This window comes from Oreochromis niloticus, linkage group LG15 (assembly GCF_001858045.2).
Source record: "Oreochromis niloticus isolate F11D_XX linkage group LG15, O_niloticus_UMD_NMBU, whole genome shotgun sequence".
Classification (NCBI taxonomy): Eukaryota; Metazoa; Chordata; class Actinopteri; order Cichliformes; family Cichlidae; genus Oreochromis; species Oreochromis niloticus.
In genome coordinates this window covers 16265257-16272453 of record NC_031980.2, presented here as the reverse complement: position 1 = coordinate 16272453, position 7197 = coordinate 16265257, and the positions used below count along the sequence as shown (strand labels likewise).

The 7197-nt window shown below is 39.0% G+C and overlaps 1 long non-coding RNA gene across 1 annotated transcript; it reads right to left on the bottom strand.

The window, feature by feature from the left end:
• Positions 1 to 2654: 2654 nt before the first annotated feature.
• On the bottom strand, positions 2655 to 4877 carry LOC112842499 (uncharacterized). The gene is made up of 3 exons (XR_003214288.1): positions 4686 to 4877; positions 4256 to 4466; positions 2655 to 4169 (listed from the first exon to the last, which is right to left on the bottom strand). It is a non-coding gene; the product is annotated as an uncharacterized LOC112842499 (long non-coding RNA).
• Positions 4878 to 7197: the final 2320 nt, after the last annotated feature.

Below are 7197 nucleotides of genomic sequence, written 5' to 3'. Positions count from 1 at the left end.
GACTGTAGACCAGGGGTCTCGAACTCCAGTCCTCAAGGGCTGGAGTCCTGAAACTTTTCCATGTGTCCCTGTTGCAACACACCTGAATACAATTAGTAAGTCATTAGCAAGACTATAGAACTTGACTGAATGCTGAGGTGGCAATTCAGCCATTTGATTCATGTTACAGCAGCTCATGAGTGAATGAACATCAGAAAAATTTACTTTTAAAAGTACTTTTATTGCACAAACACTTACATTAACTTAAAGTTACTTGAGTAAAGTTGGGGGTTGCCACTTCAGCATGCAGTCAAGTTCTGTACTCTTGCTAATGACCTACTAATTGCATTCAGTTGTGTTGCAACAGGGACACATGGAAAAGTTGCAGGACATCGGACTCGAGGACTGGAGTTCGAGACCCCTGCTGTAGATGGTTTAATTCTGCAGACTGAGATTGTTGAGATTGCTGCCTGGTTGGAACTGGGCCCCAGTTAAACAGGCCTAGAAAAATGAGGATTACCTGGCCAAATGTGAGTGGTTGCTGGAGGTTGGTGGCAGTTGAAATTTTGCTACCTGAAATTGATCAAAAGAGACATATGATGCTGTGGTAAAAGCCTCCTTGCATTTGTTTTGGTCACTAGCAGATTGATCCAGTCGCCTGTAGTTTGCAAATGCTGCCTTCCATACAAACACTCTCCAGCTACAAAGTAAAAGCTCTGCCTTAGCACTAAATCCAAGGTTATGTTCCAAACACTATACCACTAAAGATTCCAATGCTATGAAAAAGTGTTGTTTTAATTGATATATAAGATTCTATCCATTAAACTTTGCACTTTCTTTTATGTTTACAGATTAAATAATGGGCAGCTCTGCAATTATTTAAGGTTATATCTTTGCAACCAAAGCAGATGGCTGGGAATATTATTGTATAGCCTTTTCACAGCTCACTTGTTACATAATTTAAAAAATAAAGGGACTTTATTAACATTTAAACTGCTCTTATATAGTGGATGAGTATGATTTAAACCTTAGTAATGAAAAGATAAATGGATATCTCCAGTGAAGAAGCCTCAAGTGTTTTATATTAACAGGTGGGTGAGTTTAATTGAGCCCCCATTTTTCTTAGAAGCAGCCTCCCCTGATCAAAAGTGTCCAATCAGGCAGCGATTTTTATCCAGCTCCTGTGATGCGCTAGGCCGCCCATTATGTAACACTTGAGTGCTTGAGGAAATTTCACCCAGTTTTTAGCCACGGCATCTCAACTTCTTCGGGAATCACTTTTCATCCCATGTTAAACTTAACGGGCAGAATTTTCAAATTTATCGTTTTTCACAATGATGCTTAAAGAATAGTAAAGGACATTTTTGTTGTTTATTTATTTTTGATCAATATGCCAAACAGCAGTTATTTACATGCTTTCCTTTTAGTAGTAGTAGTTCTAGTAGTTGAATAAGTTTTGACTTCTCAGAGAAGTCCTGCATGCCAGCTCAAATTTGGATACATAAACATGAATTCAGTTTGTTATTTGCCTGTGTGTGTGTGTGTGTGTGTGTGTGTGTGTGTTCTGTGCTCATTTTATGACAGGTGGTCTAATAAACTTTTTAAAGACTGCATGCTGGACTGGTATAGAACAGATTTTGAGCACCAGACTGTGAATGCTGACCCTGAACACCATGTTTATGGTCAGTGATAGGTTACATTAAGGGTAGCAGACATCAGATGAGTAATTAGAATCCAACTTTTCATACTAGCTTACGCGTGTGTAGGGGCTGGAAATCAACCACCAAGCTCTTTAACGTCACCTTATATCTTGTTGGCTAAATCCATAAAAAGCAGCACAACCCAGCTGATTACAGCCTCACAAAACAAATCATTACGTGACTTATTTCTAAGTAATTATTTCCCCCAAGCTGCACTCATGCCCTTAATCTTAGGGTTCCCCCACCACCTGCTAAACTTTTTCTCACCCTCATTGTGAGCTCAGTCATTTTTTAAGATAGGCTGATGTGAAAATTGTCTTTCAACACTCTTTAAAACTATGAAATGGTCCATAAGAACACCCAATTTGAGGATATTTGGCTTGATTTCTATCACTTCATCCTGCTGTTTAACGTCATCACAGTTTAGGGACAAAATCAACTGACCAAATATTTGGGGCAGAGCTGCTCATGTAAGTATTTGCAAAGCACTCATGCCCCAGACATAATAATAAGCTCTGAGCAATTAGGCTACATCTGATAGCGAGTGTGTCTTATCAGTCTCTGGCAATGCTCAGGAAGAGTGATTCCGTCACAACTGCATAGCAGAGCTGCTGAACTCAATAACTATGTGGCTGATTGAAATGCACTGAAGCAAAACTCCAGCATCAAAGACACCAGGTCACCTGCATGAACCCTCCTCAAGCTGCTGACCTCAACATTATTGGTACAAGCCTTGATTGAAAACTTGTAAGTCAATCAAAAAGAAAAAGCACCTCAATGTATTTGTTTTCTAAGGCTGTTTAAAAAAAAAGTCCTGTAGTGCACTGTGCAATGTAGTATTAATTCCTGAAAATTAAGTAGCTGTATTGATGTAAGATTACTGCAAATATTGTGTGAAATACATTGTCCCATACCGAGAAATTACTGTTAGAGAAGTGCAGTGGAATGATGTGCACCATGTCACGTTAATGTAGCATATCAATTCTTTATTTATGGCTGAAAACACATTTTGTAAAGTCACAATGAGCTTTATTTTTCACCTATGGCCACCAAACTCCAGTCCATCCTTCAGTCAACATGAACATTTGCACCAAACATAAATTTCCAGATGTTCCTGAGGTGTATCTCTTATATACAACATTTGCATTTGATTGTTTAAAGCGCTACACTGAACCCAAAATGCTTCACAATCACAGTTTACTGATAATGTGATTCAGGTGATCTTTACCTTGCAGGAAATAGATCCAGTTTCCTAAATTACTTGAGTTAAGTGGTTGATCAAAGGAATTAATACCGTAAGAATAGATCTTTTTCACACTGTAGGGTCAGATCAAATGTGGTCACGTCTTCTCAACTTCCTTGTTCTAATTGACTTCTAAGCTTGAAGGAAAGAGTTTAGATAAGAAATGACCAATTGTAGATGAGAAGTCATTGAAGTAGCAGCTCCCATGGAACTTCCTTGACTTTACAGTGGCCTGTGAGACAGAATTAAAGAAAGGAGACACCCCGACACCCTGCAGGGGAGCAGCCAGATTATAAATCACTATATTGTAACCACAAATCAGATGGTCCTTCTGCAATAGCATTGCTGCTTTTCCACTGCAGCTTCAGTGGCCAGCAGTTAGTTTTACTTCAAATCAGTATGACAGGATAAAGGAGGAGAGCTGCATCAAAATGAAGAGTCTTCATGGAAAATATACAGGAAACGTCAAGATTTCTCTTAGATTTCCATAAACTATGACATATCAGATTATACACTGTCTACACATCTTGTTTCCCTCAGATTTGTAGCACTGAGTTATAAAACAGACGTGTTAAAAGAATTAAAGCTCCAGAATAATCTGGATCATATTTCACTTAAAGAGAGAAGTTTTGGCTTCATCTGCAGAACGTTTGATCCTGTTCTTGTTTGTTTGCTGGCTCAAGCAGTGGGAAAGCTTTGGACGGCTAACTGTAAGTCAGCTCTTGGAATCCAGTGCATTTTACTTTGGAAAGCGGTGACAACCCAGATGTAGTCAAACCCAAGTAGGGTTTAAGCTGTGCACGGCTCCAGACAGAAGCTTGGAGAGGGACGGCGGATCAGGGAAGTCTCGATGACTGTGATGACAGTGAGTCACAGGGACAAAGGCAGAGCCAGACAGTCTGAGCATCGCCATGGGGGCATTGCACTTTTCATCTGTTGAAGATTTCCAGCTATTCCCATGAGTATCAGTCTCACAGGGGATGAAACAGAAATTCAAGCATTCACAAAGACAGATAAACCAATTTAGAAGAGGGCTGAAAATGTGATATAACTGATAAAAAACAGTTGGACCCACAGGCCTGAGAAAACTGTGGAGGGTTAAAAGGTGTTGGTCTGCTTTTGATGTTAATGCATTTGGTTTAGGCTCCAAACAAAACTTTAAGCAAACACGACATCTGTCGTGAGCCAATTTGAAGAGGATCCTCACTTCATGTATATCCAAGCTCAAATTGTCAGTGTAGATTTTTCTAAGGGTCAAGGAAAAATAAGAGGTTATGCAACAGTATTTTCCATTTTTTTGTTGGCATGCTTTCAAAGCTGCTCACTCACAGACCTCCACTGTGATCCGTTGGAAACGTCTGAGGATTGCCAAGGACATTCTAGTGATAAAAGTGAACCAGGCTGGAACAGCTCCTTTAACTTCCAAGGCACCCGGCTCTGACGTAGAATCACTAAATCCTCAGATGATATTACTTTAAAATCTTCCGTATGACTCAAGGGGAGAGCTTGTCTTAATTTTCTTTTTAAATCATCTGTGAATCAAACTACAGTAACAAAATGCATACACATATGTGTTTTTTCAAGATCAGAGAAAGCTGAACATGGCTGAGTTCTTGGGTCATCTATTTTCACTGCTTCAAATGTGATGGGGATTAATAAAAACAGTACTGAGAAAAATTGACCAGAACCATTACCAGCAGCAGTAGACTGAGGTTCTTGTACAATTTTAAAAGAATAACAGTGTGTAGCTGAAATTCTACTACCTGTGGGTCTTCTAGGCACGAAACAGACAGACTTTACTTCAGGAGTCTGATCATTTTTTAAATTTTCTGTCCTCACAGACAGTAAACAACATAAAGGTTGTGCACTCTCTACAAACAGCCTGAAGGCAGAGATGATTAGAAAATGTCAAGCAGCTTGTGCCAATCAACTCTCCCTGACACTGTTTCCCAACCCATCTCTCCTCTTGCAGCTGAGCAGAAACCACACCCAATCACACACAATGCCTCTATTTATTTTCTTTCCTGAACATGTCTGTAAGATGCTGAGGGACGTACTATAAAGCAAGACCAACTTTCTTTATTAGTAAAGGGTTTTTTTTTTTTGCTTCCTCAGAGGCAAAACAGGCAGTCTCATGCATCATTTACCACCTACTGGAGTCTGAGGAACCGGTGGTTGAATAGGCTATAGAAATATTATACCGAAAGCTAACACTGTTACTATAAACAACACAAGAAGGCAGTGCTGCAGAAAATCATCTTCATCTTTTGAAGTCATACATTGATGCATAATGCTCCACTCAGTTGCTTCTTGGTGATGTTGCTTCTAACATGCCAGCTGCACATTAGGCCTGGGAAACTTTAAAACTGAGACATTTAGAGACTGAAGGTCACTCAGGGTGTTCAAGGTTGACTCACAGTGTAATGAAGGACACATAGATATTACTTATTTTTTGACCAGATGAAGGTAAAACTAATTTTCTGATTTAATCTTGGTGATAAATAGCACAGCCTACAAAGGGACTGAATCATTTTCTCATCTGTTTTTTGTTCGTTTTAATTCCAGCAGTGTAAAAAAAAGAATTTGCAGTAGATTAGGACCAAGCATAAAACCATTTACTTTTACTTTACTGCGTTTCCTTCAGTGGTAAGATAAAGCTCAAAAGATTGATGCATAAAATGTTTCTTTAACATGGCATATAACATGGAGTCATTAAAATTATGGCAATTCCAGAAGACTTTCAGCTAATAATTTAAGAGACCCATGTTTTTGACATTGAAAATGCTTAATTAAACCTCAACATACAACTCTAACCTATTAATTCCAGTTCCTCTTTCAAACCATCTGTCTTCTCTGTCCAAAATGTGAACATTGGCATCCTCGAAAGAGTGACCTTTGTCCTTTAGATGCAGATGGACAGCCGAGTCTTGTTCCGTGGAGGTGGCTCTTCTATGCTGTGCCATGCATTTATGAAGTGGCTGTTTGGTCTCTCCAATGTAGAGGTCTGAGCATTTCTTTCCAAGCTCCTTAGACCACGATGACCTGGATGACGGAGAACCTTCACAGACAAGACTGAGAATGTTACACATGTTCCCCATATAAACTGTGTTTATGTTATAAATTACCGTTAGCTGTCCTGCTTCCATTGTGTAAATCTCTCTACTAAAAGCAGAACTTGCTATTAACATAATATCATAAATAATATTTTATCAGCTATTAGGACTATTATGAGATTAAGTCTGGCTTTCAACCTTTGCCATGAATAGAGAAAGAATGAAACATTCCCCTTTTGTAACAATTACAACACAGAAAGCTATGAGGAATCAGCTGTTATGCACAGAATATGTTACTGAGTGTTCATTTGATGCTAATTTGTACAGTATGTTCAATAACAGCAAAACAGCTGCTTCACCCATCATTATAGGCTTTTATCTCACATATACCCGTGGGACATATTAAATCAGAGAAGTATGTTGTCCCTGGAGCTGTAGATACTTCTCGGGTTTTCTCACCAATGAGGAATATCATAGTTTGACAAGCTTCACAAACGCCCGAATCAAGAGGAAACTCAAGACAAGCAAAGACACAGACAGTCTGCTAATGATTTTTGGGTGAAAGCTGTGACATGATCTGACAAGCCCGAGCCCCTGACTGAGCACAGGCATGGATCTGTCAGAGAGTGCACAGCTCTTTTATCTTTCCATCTAATGATTTTTTCTTTTTTTTTTTGCTGCTGCGTGACAGTACTTTGTTGCAATGTTTTGATTAGTTCAGTGCATTTAGAAATAATAATGTGCTGACAGTCGAGATGGCTATCAAAATGCAATATAATGTGTTTGTATCATGTGTTTGTATGTGTTTGGATACTAGCCTACCACAGTGACACAGTCTTGAGGAATTTAAGCATGCACTGCAAGCACAGGTGTCTGTTAAGGGACACGTTTTAACAGGTTCTGATCTTTATTATTACTTTTTCCATATTATTAAAGTGAAAAGATGCAGTCCTGTGAACATTTGGAAAGTTGTGAAGAGCACCCTAGTGGGAAGTTTCAGATTTAGTATCTAGTTTATCTAGTATACTGTTAAAATATGTGAGTGAAAACATTACATAGCTTGATTAAGAGAGAGATACAGTATTTTGTCCAGAACAGGGTGGAGATATGTATGACCACCTTTATTCTTCAACACAGCCCTGAACTATCTTAGCCAAGCTTCTTCTAACTTCTTTTCATAGTCTCCAGGAATAGTTCTCCAGGCTTCTTGAAGGACTTTGAA